Here is a 12,374-nt window from a genome sequence, read left to right as displayed (position 1 = left end):
GTCTATTGCTCCGTCAAAGCTTGAGGAGTTTCATTATTAAGCCCTTTAACCACCACACAGGCCAATCTGATCAAGCAGCTAAACCCCAAACACCCACCAAGGAAAATGCAGGAGCCAAAACATCTGGTTCAGACAACAACTGCACATTAGAGTCACAATCAGAAGACAAGCCAATATGATGAACAGAACACATAGAACGACAAATAGCAGGCTGCAAGGGAAACCATCAAACCAAAGCGTACCAGGGCACATGGGCCACCAGAAATATTAGCAGGAATATAGGTGTAGGTAAGGTTACCACAGGAAAACAACCAACCCATTGGAAGCTTAACATTTTGAAGATGGCTGGCAGCTAAAACAGTAAGATTACAGAAGACACATCAGTACATACAGTCATAGATCGTGTACATAAACGCTTCTCAAAATCCGTTATAGGTCGGCCATCTGTTAAGTCGAACTGCTGACACTTGCCAATGCGCTGAGGATCACAAGTCATGAAATAGCAAACATCAGCAGTAGCAATATCGTAGGTGACAATATGTGTCATATTCCTCCATTTGCGATCAGTGTCCACACAAAATGTCCACACAAAATGTGCAGTACTGATAGACAGAAAAAGATCCTCTGATATCCGAATCCTCCACAAGAGAATCATTATACAGTACTCTGAAAAAGTGTGGCAACACAGGGGCCGGTGTTGGTACGGCCACAAGGCACGTCGAAATTAAGTTTGCAGCATCATGAACATCAGTCAAGCAGAATTGGGAGATGTTCAACACACAACGGGCCAGGAAGACCCATTATATTGTCAGGCTGCTCGACAATCGCAGCATAGTCAAGCCGCGCAAAAGACAGAGAAGTTGCACAAGGGGGTAAAACATCACACCTAGGTCCATGCCGCTTCCTCAAGAAGCCACGAAACAACGCCAGCGATCAGGAAGCAGCATTGTGGGAACATTAAAGCTGTTAGTTGTCATACAGATCATCAATGCAGTTGCATGACGGAGATATTCGCTACATCTGCCAGCATGTCCCGTGATCCGCCCGAATGGATGCCACACAAATCTACAAGTGCCAACATCACACAAAAATAATTCAGAAATGAAATAAAATATCAGTGAAGTACATCACTCACGTAAATAACATTTTTCAGTGGGAACATGACTCAATTTTCTCTTCCCTGGTTCCATTACCAGAACACCTTGATCAATTACATCTGCCAGAACCGGCAGACCAATAGGTGTCTCAACCAAAACCTTCTCTCCCGGGAACCATTCTCTCTGATGAGTCAAAACCTCTGTCCCCACGTGTAGTTATCACGGTGGTTGGCTCTCCCTTCTTTACAATAGACAAAATTACAGGTACAATAATGAACTGTGCCACCCTATCACCTTTATGGATAGCGAGAATGTTCTCTCCACTATTGATTCGGATCACTTTTATCTCTCCTTGATAGTCGGCATCAACAATCCCTCCCAATACCTGTATTCCTCTCAATGCTAATCCAGATCTAGGGGCAATTAATCGCAAATGTTCTGATGGAATTTGTACTCCAATTCCTACGTCAATAACTCTGGCCCTCATTACAAGTCAGGCGTTAAGGGGTTAACGGCGCCATAAAGAGCGTTGGCGCCGTTAAACCCTTAACGCCTGATTCACACTTTAAGCGACCTTGGTGCTAATTACGGCACTGTAATTTACGGTGCCGTAATTAGCGCCTTCCCCATCCCCATTATGCCCTATGGGGCAAAAATGGGAATGGGGAAGGGCAAATGGTGAATGGGGAATTACTGCCCCGCTCACCTTGGAATGGGGCGGTAATTCCGCCATCCACCATGGCGGAATCCGGCATGGACCATGGTGCTAATAGCACCATGGTCCACCGCCTGACTTGTAATGAGGGCCTCAAGTCTAATCTCTTCCCTCGCATGTAAATCCACTCCTGCAGAATCTGGTGTGGCTCGATAAGGAGCTAGCGCTCCAGGTGATATTTCCCAGTACATCAATGTTTCAAGTGCTCTATTCGGCTAGCATTAACATACGCATCAATGGGGTCTCACCATTGGCAATTGGTCTGTTATTTAACACTTGCACCGTATCTAGAATGCATTCATGCCACCCTTTTAGGTAACCATCACCCGTCTTTTGCAACTGTTCTTTGAACAAACCATACATTCTCTCAATCAATCCCAAAGCCTCGAGTAATAGGCTCGGTAGAACCATCAAATATCCTGAATATGTGTCCACAATCGTGCACATATATTGACATCCTCTGCTGATTGTCATCGGACCGATATAATGAATCTGCCAGATTTGACAAGTTAAAGTACCTTGTTTCAGTGTACCACAAATGACATGTGGGATACATCTCTGTTCCTTATGCTGACACACTGGACATTACAAAATTACTGTTTTCACAATTCCTAAAGGAATACTAATTCCTCGATCTTGTTCTCCAAGATGTCCACTTTTCTGGTGTGCCCACTTAGCAATCCCTCCCAGATCATTTTCCTCAGATCTCGCGTCCGTAGATGAAATTCTGGCATGTTCATCTGCAACAAAATGTAACCAACATTCTAATGAGTCTGTCGCACAGTGTGCATCTACATGATACAGCGTCACTGTACTATGCATCAACATTTCGGCGATATCTTGCCACAGTTCTCTTCCCCATAATTCTTTTGCATGAATCTTCCATCCATTCTTCTGCCATGTTGGCAGCCAAACAACTAGTCAGTTTGCGACAGACCATGAGTGAGTGTGTGTGTGTGTGTGTGTGTGTGTGTGTGTGTGTGTATATATATATATATATAGCAACAACCAGGTTCTTCTTGCTTCAATGCCTGATAAACTGCGTACAATTCTACAAATTGACTACTCTTCCCTTTTCCCGATGTTGTCAATATTTTCTTCATTTTGGGATTATATGCCACTGCCTTCCAGTGTCGCTCAGTCCTTAAATATTTAGCTGAACCATCAGTGAACCAAGCATGTTCAGTTTGTTCATTTGTCATATCCTCATAAGGAACTCTTAATTTTACAGGAGACTCACACATTGGGGTCTGAGGGTTCCAAATCAACCAGTGGGACACCAGCTACTTGTTCACGTAATTTCATGTTCCCACCCTTTCCTGTTTTGGCACGATCTTGAATGCACCACTTCCATTTAATGATGCTTGTCTCTTGAAAATGTTCTATTCTATGTGTTTAAGGAGAGCTCAGTACCCATTGCATGATCAGAATTTCCAGTCGGATCAATACATCATGACCCACTGTCATCTGTTCTGTATCCACAAGAACCCAATAGCATGTGTCATGATTCCTGCCCCTCATGTCCCCAGCCCTCCAAGATGTCAGGCTGGAGCCAGGCCACGATCACCTACATGGCCCTCAATGGCCTCTCCATAGACCCACTTGGAGTCAGACTTGACGCTTGTGGCACCAGACTCACTCACTCCCATAGGATAACATTGGGGATTGGACTTGTAGTGCATTGATGGGGACAAGATGGATGCCCCCACATATTTCGGTTCCCAGACTGCATGTGCAGTCTAGTCTTTTGGTTGTGGTTCAGCCCAGAGACACCTGGGATACCCAGAGACTATTTAAGCCACACCCAGGCTGAGAAACATGCTTTTTGTTTTCTGCACCTGCAGCGTGACACTCACCGTGTTTGGATCGGTCTCCAGTAGGCCTGCATCTTTCGTCTGCGCTCAGCTCCTGCAAGAACAAGAACACCGTTAGGAACAGCCTTACCTTGCGGCGCTTCTGCCCATCATTCATCGCTCCTTCTGTTCTGCGGATATCTTCGGCAGTGTCATTCCCATCCCGGCATGCCGCTTCCTAAGGAAAAGGGAAAAGAACAGAAAGAAGGCATTAGTAAGCATTCAGCAAATCTTCGCTTATTTTTAAAGACTGTACGAGCTTCAAACGCTTACCTGAATCCCAGCCGCTCTGGGGGAACTCTGTCTCCGGAACTTCTCATCCATCTGCAAGAGGGAAAGACACTCCAGGTTAGCGTGGAAACATCTAGAGGCGCCGCATACCGCGCTTACTCACCGCATTTCTTCTTCATAACCCGCATCCACGCTGAAAACGTCACGGCACCTAAAAGACACAGAAAAAGAACTCAGTTCAATACAAATACAAAAGGGTCGCATCGCGCATCGCGCTCTCACTCACCTTCAGCGCTACTCATCTCAGCAGCATGTCGCCATCCCCGGACGCCGGCCATCATCTAAGGAAGGAAAGGAACCAAGTTAGAGAACTGTTCAAAAGACTCATTATACTTACCTGTCGGACTCCTGCCAGTGAAGTAACTAGGCAGCAACGAGCCCGCATCAATCAACACGTCCCTGCGCTGAAAGCAGGACGGAGAGCACACTTTCCAAGAAAACAAGGTGAGCTGTGGATCAAAGGGAAGGGTTGGACCCCGGGGAAGAAGGGGTTCAAGCACGCAGAGACAATAGGGAGTTAAACTCTACCAATCCTGTGTTTCACGCCCAGTCTCCAGTCGAGTAGACTCCAGGGAAGCGTTTGAGGTCGTAAGAGGTCAGAACAGGCTGACTGACGTCCCCGTGGATACCAGGTGAGCGTTACACATGCCAACAATTGCTTTTCAAGAGGAGTATATCGGTCACCAGCTTTGGGTAACTTACGATTCCAAAATCCCAAATGAACACGCTTCCTGTCCTGTTTTTGCCATAAACTCCATTTGGCATAATTTTCATGTACAGACACTTTCAATTCAACTTCCTCTACTCTCAAAGGCCATCTCTGGCACTCTCTGTATCTTTAGCTAGCTGAAATGCCTGCTCTCGCTCCTCGCCCCATTAAAAATCAGATTTTTTCTGTTTGACTTTGTAAAAAGGCGCTAGAATCTGCCCTAAGTGTGGTATATGTTGTCTGTAGAACCCGAACAGCCCTATCAACTGGTGGGCTTGTTTCTTATTCATCGGTGTAGTAAACTCAGGGTTCTTTTGTTTAGCCTTCAGCACCATGTCACGATGCCCATTATGCCACTGGATTCCTAGAAAAATCATGCTCTCTGCTGGACCTTGGATTTTTGTTTCAATAATTTCCCATCCTTCCTTTCTCAGACCCTCAATAATGGTGTCTAGGTGCTGTTAGGGATGATTCTCATCTATGGATAATTTCCCTCACCTAGTGAGTCCCCCAGCAGCTTTGCTGGACTTCTGGAGTTTATTATTTTCTGCTTGGTAAGAGTGAGAGCTTTCCCCCCACTCTTACCTGTGTTTTGCTATGTGTTTCTACCTGTTTCTGTGATTGTGGACTCTGAAGTACACCACTTGAGTAGCCCTCTTCTTTTTGTGTGTCACACAGCACCTTCAGTGCGGTGGCACAGGATTGTCTTTGAGACTTCCCTCGACTCCATTTCTGAGGCGACTACCGTCCCCCAGAAAAGGGTAGTTACCATTAACTTTAGTCAATCTATCACAGATCCAATACACCCCATCTTCATGGAGTACTGAAAAGGGTTAATTCGCATCCCTTTGTATCTGTACCTCCTAGAGCATTGTTTTGCTCTTTTAACATTTAGACTTGGCTGGTGGCAGTGGTATCTACCCTAACTTTTCTACCGCAATTATATTAGATAAACGTGGTACTGTTCTTAGCTATTATATTAGCCTCGAACATAAACCCGCGTGACCACATTGTCTTTCTTTTGGCTCCGGTTTGGTTTATTCGCCATTTCTTTTTGTTAAAGTCCTTCTTGTGTTTTACTTTGCGTGGCAAACTAGGTTTGCCTTCTTTGTTCACTGTCTTTTGGCGGGCTTCTGCTCAGAAGCTCTCCTCAAGGCGCCTGGGTGTCTAGGTGGGCTGAATGTGAGGGAGGGGTGTAATCACCTCCTGCACAGGGTATCCTAGGAAACCCAAGTTGCACTTTTTCATGATGGGCCAGGGTAGTTGTCCAGGCTGGACAACCTCCCTGCTGGTTGATTGACAGCCAGACTGTGTGAATGGGGTTTTTTCACATAAAAGGCAGGTCTCTTGGGCTAGAAGTCAGAGTCACCACTGTAACTACAAGGAACCGAAGAGAAGCAGAGAGAACGACGGCTACTGCAACTACCCCGTCCCGGTGAAGCCCTGCTGCAGTCCTGAGCTATCTTCCCTTCAACGACTTAGAGAAGATCCAGTCCAGAGTCTTCTTCCCTTGAGCTTGGTGGGGATAACCAGCTCATCTTCTACAGCCAGAGGATCCTCTTCCTTGGTCGAAATCGCTGCACACTGCTGTGGTGGTCTGGATAGCCACCTGAAGAGCCTCTCCTGTTTTTAAGGAGCATACCTTTTATTCTTCGTCGCTGCTGCCGGCTTCATCCCTGTGTGGTGCAGATCCCCTTCAGACGACCTCCTTCCCAACGAAGCTCCAGGAATCGTGGGTCTGTGGGAAACCATCAGGAACAACTGCCAGGGCACCAACTACACCATTGGAACAAGGTTTGTGTTCTACTTAAGGAAACTGGGTGAATCCCTTTTCTTCATTTCCCAAGGCTTGCTCTTGTCTTCCCTCCTTCTTATAACTTTTGCTTCCGAACATTGACAATATCAAAGTACTTTTGGCTACGTTGAATCAGGAACTGTCTGACTGTGTGATCTTTGGCAACAGGCCCCGGTGTCTTTCAACCCTGGCTCCGGCCCCTTGACTTTTGAACTCCTGTCTTTGAGCGTTTCTTGATTCTGCCTGCCTAACCAAAATATTGCCTGTGATTTTTGCCTCCAACTCCCTCTGGGTAGCTCAGGTGCTGAGTGTGTTTTTGCCCCGGTAGCATTTCATGTCACGGATTCGCGTTTATTTAGTAGACCGAACTGTCAAAAAGTGATCGCAAGCGTATTCACAGTAACGTGTTTTGTTCATAACACCGGTTCATTCAAACACAGGGTCCTTACCGTGAGACTTACTGTACAAAGTGAATTGGTTATTTGTGGTATATTTAACGTGTGGTTTTTATTTGAGTTTAATAGAAGTGTTGTGTTTATAACAAATGGTTTAAAAATAAATGTACTTATATTTTTTACCTGAAACCTTGAGTCAGTGTTTGCTTGAGTCACACTAATTGTGGTCCCTTTGTGTAATCTCTGCTACTGCTCATATACTCCTGAGATAAGCCTGGCTGCTCTGCCACTGCTACCACTCTGACATAGTAGTACAGGCTTGTACCAAAGGTAAAACTTGTATTGCCACCTGTAGTCTTTATTGTGTGTAGTGGTCCCTAAGGGTACTGCACAGGATTCTGCCTAACAGTGCATCCGTAAACTCTGCTCGTCCTTTCCCTGTATCAGAATGTCATCAATGTAGTGCGAAATCTGTTCATCAGGTTTGCACAGAATCTTTTCCAAATGTTCTGCGCCCAGTCTGTGACAAATGCTCGAACTATGAATGTATCCTATGGGCAAACATTGAAAAGTATACTGCCTCCCATTCCAAGAAAATGTTAACTGCTCCTGACACTCTTCTACAATCGGCACAGTGAAAAATGCATTTGCCAAATCTATCACTACATACCAAGTTCCCTCGAACATTTGCACATTTTTGATCAATGTAACCACATCTGGGACTGCTGGTATTAGCGGAGGAGTGTACTTATTCAACTCATGATAATCTACAGTCATTCTATAGCTTCCGTCGAGCTTATTAACTGGCCAGTTTGAAGCTGTGGTTACAGGACGTAGCCCGCCTGCTTCGACATACCCTTTAATGGTGACTGAAATCTCCTTCTGCCCCCCAGGAATACAATATTGTTTTATGGACAAATGTTTTGTGGCTATGGGAACCTGCACAGGGGTATTTTCAATGTTGCCACAATGACGGGGGTTCACGTCAAGCCACTCACCCCATACTGATACGTATTACCTCCTAGTCCTGAAGTCAATCCTTCCAGAATATCAAAACCAATAATATATTCAGGTATGGGAACAATTGACTGTCATGGCCACAGGCCCCAGAACACAAAGACCACACCATCTAGTGATAGGGGCAATGGGTTACTTGACTCACTTATGTCCCTTTGGAACCCATGAACGTCCTGGCTGGTTTCAGTCCTAGCGCCTTTGGGCCAAACTCATATAGAGATGTGAGCAGGAACACTTTATTTCAGTGCAGGAGTGCTTTTACTTTATTTCAGTGCAGGAGTGCTTTTACTTTATTTCAGTGCAGGAGTGCTTTTTTTTTTACAAGAACTTTCCAGGAGCTGAAATCATTTATTCCAGAGAATATCCTCATGTGCTGACTCATCGGGTGTGGCTCCCTAGGTCTGGTCTTCATGTGCTGACTCATCCGGTGTGGCAGGCAGGCTGAACCTGGTGGGCGTGGCTTCAGAAGCTCAGCTATATAAGCTGCTCCATCCTTAAGGCCGGTACTTCGCGTTACTGTGCACTCGCGTGCAACGTGATGCTCACTGCTGCTTAGACCAGTTTACTTACCTTTACCAGGCGTTCTCCTGCATACTCACCTCCAGGAAACCGGTGCTTCATCGCTTCATCTGCAGACTCATCTCCTGACATCCAGTGATCTTGACCCCAACGCTGCAGCACTGTGCTCCGCATCAACAAACTCGGACCCTGTGAAGAAGAAGAAAGACAAGGTTAGAACATCCGTCCTAGGGCCGCGCCGCATATGAACCCTGCGTGCCCCCTAGTTAACAACTTACCAGCTACTGTACCACTGCAGCTTCGTTCATCAATCCCTCCGGCTGCCGCCTCGAGCTCCGCAGCTTTTGCTGGTCCGACAACATCACCGGCAAGGGAAGAAAGCAAAAGAGCAAACATCAAAAGTGGAACGGACAGCAATACAAGACAACAAATTTTACAATACAACAAAAAAAGACGAGACAAGACAAAGGCAAACAGGAACACTTATCTGAAGTATAGTGGCTTAGTCGCAGCAGGATTGGACTACCACGTGCAAGGGACCAGTGATGGAACTCTGTCCAGATCATACAAGCGCCCCTGCCAGAATCAGCAGGACAGAGTGCTCGCCAAAACTAATCAACAGGTGAGCATTCCAGGGACAGCGCATCCCACGGGTACCACGGTTTGGGAGAAGGTGTCTGGAAGGGGATCAGGCACACAAGCAGGCATACTCACGCCCCTATTCTCCACGCAGGAGCAGTCCCGAGCAGCATCACCTATTACCACCAGTCACCACATAAGCGCAGAAGGCGAAGTCGGACCCGAGCGACCTCACGCCCGGAGGGCTTCAACCGTGCCCCAACGCCTCCGCAGAGACCAGGTGAGCATAACAGAACACAAAGCCTCTTCGAATCTCTGCCTGGGCGTTATGGAAACTTCTGAAACGGACCAGTTGGCCCGATTACTGGGAGAGTTACGGGCTGAATTTCATGCCTTAAGACAGGAAACCAATGCCCTAAGGAGGGATCTAATTGAGAACCGGGAGCAGACAGATGAACTAGCAAGGCAAATGCTCCAGGCACAGGCAGGCCTGGTCCCACTGCCGGGGTGTGCCCCTCCTGCCGTGCCTCCATAGCCCATACCAGTACAGGTGGTTCTTTCAGAGGGGATTACCCTGGCCCCGCTGGAAATGCTTCACAGGTGATCCGAATAAGTATGCCATCTTTATGAATCAATGTCGCCAACATTTCTTGTGCAGACCTGGGGCATTCCCTAATGATCAAGCAAGAGTGGCATTTGTACTCTCATATTTGGGAGGTAGTGCAGCAGACTGGTCAATACCCTTGGTAAACCAGGATGATCCTTTGCTTCGAGACTTCTTAGGTTTCCAGCGTGAAATGGAGAAACTATTTGCACGGCATACTCAAGGGCGGGCTCTGGACAATGAACTGTTATCACTGTGGCAGGGTAATCAAGACCTACTAACATATATCGCTTCCTTCAATCGTCTGATAGCACAAACTAACTGGCCAGAGGAGAAAAGAACTACGCTCTTTTACCGAGGCTTGTGAGGGGAATTTAAGGACGTATTAGCCCAAGTAGTAAATCCCCCAGAAAGATGCGCTGAATACATGAACCTGACAGTGCAGATCGATGGATCGGGCCAAGGCCGAGGGGCGGTCGGTCTACGTGCGACCCCGTGAGAATCAAACCAAATCCCACGATCAGTCCGAGCTGATGCAAATCGGAGGCTTGCGGAGCCCACTCACCAAGGCAGAAAGGGAGAAAGGAAGACAGCAGCAGCTTTGTTTGTACTGTGGTTTGGCAGGTCACTATCTCAGAGAATGTCCGGTGAAACCACCCAGTAATGCAGTGGGAGCAACTGACAAGGGTGAAGAAAAAGAACAGGACTTGGGGAAACTCCAACGCCCAGCAAGCGTAGGGTTCCACTTGTCGAGCGGTGAAAAGGAACCTATACAGGCCACACATCTAGTCATCCCTGTGCTCCTGGTAAACCACAAGCAACCGTCGAAAATACATGCCTTGGAGGCATACATTGACAGTGGGGCTTTGGGAAATTACATGGACTGGCTACGCAGATAGGCTTTCCTCTGCGACAGAAGCAGGTTTCCGAAAACGTCCCAGAAGTTGATGGATCTCAGCTATCATCCGGCCCAGTGACGCATTACACCAAGAAGGTCACGCTTCTGTTTCAGGACAGTCACCAAGAGAACATCGCCTTCGATCTCATCGGCGCTCCTCAGTTCCAGATGATATTGGGAATCTCCTGGATGGAGACCCACAATCCCAGGATTGACTGGCGTAAACGAGTTCTGACCTTTCCTCAAGACTGTGCCGACACCTTTTATAGCAAGGGATTCTCATTAAAAGGTCTTACCAACCCAAGTTTGTCGAAGAAAGAACCCATACTGGGCCTCACCAACTCACTACCACCTGAATACCTGGATTACCAAGATGTCTTTCAAAAAGAGCAAGCAACCATCCTACCTCCGCACAGACCGTATGACTGCCAAATTGATCTGGAGCTCAAGTTCTCTGCAGCCGGATATACGCCCTAACAGAACAGGAAGAACAGCATCTAAAAACCTACCTCAATCAGTATCTGGCAAATGGCTTCATCCTTTTTTGTGCCTAAAAATGAGGGAGACCTGAGAACTTGCATTGACTACAGAGCACTTAACCAGATCACAGTAAAAAAAAACAGTACCCGTTACCTTTTAGCCCTGAGCTCTTGGATCAAGTCAAAAACGCTCATATATATACAAAACTAGACTTAAGATGGGCCTACCATCTGATAAGAGTCAAAAAAGGAGATGAGTTGGAGACGGCCTTTCGCACAAAATATGGGCTTTAAGAATATCAGGTTATGCCCTTTGGACAAAGTAAACCCCGGCGGGATCCTGCTCTCGCCTGTGCACGCCTTCGTGGTCATCTCTTCACATCTTCTTCGTGGCACCGCGGCTCACCTTCATCTTACAGAGCGCAGGCATCGTCATTTGGGCATCGCGGCTCACCTTCAAACATCTCCCAGAGCGCAGGCATCATCATCTGGCACCGCGGCTCATCTTCCATTCTTCAGGGATGCTGGAATCTTCATCCTGATACAGCAGCACACAGCAGCACAACACGCTTCACCCGCGACCGCAGAACCTGCAAATAAAACGATAGGCAAGGTTAGACACTTAACAGACATTAAGTTTAAGGTCGCGCTACCACCAAACCTCACGCTTTCCCTTAAACCATCACTTACCAGTTGTCGGACATTGTGGTTTTATCCATCTTCATCTCGACGGCATTCCGTGTCTCCACAGCTGCTGTTGGGCTGCAATTCCACCTATCTGGAAGAAAGCAGAAGAGAAAACGTTATTCAGAAACTAACAACATTGAGAGCAACAATACCAAGACAGAAATTAGAAAGAGAAAAAGACAAGCGACTTTAAGAGACACTTAACCACCAACCAGGAGGAGCTGGACTGGACTATACCTATCAGGGATCAGTGAAGCAACTAGATCCCATCATCAAGCCCCCCTGCCAGAAGTAGAAGGACGGAGAGCTGATCCTCCATACTTATCAGGTGAGCCTTATGGGCAGAGACGTGCCCACAGAAATCGCACATTGGGTCGAATGGTTTGGAAGGTACAACAGTCACCAATCAGCGGACTCATGTTTTCTCATATCCACGCAGGAGCAGTGCCACCAATTGTTGCCACCCGCAGCTTGTCTGCAGGGGGAGAAACCTGAAGGGGGTGATCTAACCACTGGGAGGGCTGAAACCGTGCCCCGACGCCTCTGCAGAGACAAGGTGAGCATAACACCACTCTAGACAACTTAAAATCTGACCTGCAACACTTGAGGAGTCCACCTGCACAACAGGAATGGCTAGGGAAGGGAGACCGGTATACGATCGTGGACAACCTACCATACTACCAAGGGCGATTGTACATCCCGGATAAGAAATTACAGAATCAAATCATCGCAAACT

At 47.0% G+C, this 12,374-nt stretch overlaps 1 protein-coding gene across 4 annotated transcripts in view; it reads left to right on the top strand.

The window, feature by feature from the left end:
- The window catches only part of LOC138516932 (zinc finger protein 845-like), a 234,239-nt gene that overhangs the window by 140,369 nt on the left and 81,496 nt on the right, over positions 1-12,374 (top strand). The gene's annotated exons all lie outside the window — the stretch shown is intronic.

Source organism: Ambystoma mexicanum, chromosome 6q, assembly GCF_040938575.1.
Source record: "Ambystoma mexicanum isolate Mex_15411 chromosome 6q, UKY_AmexF1_1, whole genome shotgun sequence".
NCBI lineage: Eukaryota > Metazoa > Chordata > Amphibia > Caudata > Ambystomatidae > Ambystoma > Ambystoma mexicanum.
This window is presented reverse-complemented; position numbering and strand designations above follow the sequence as displayed.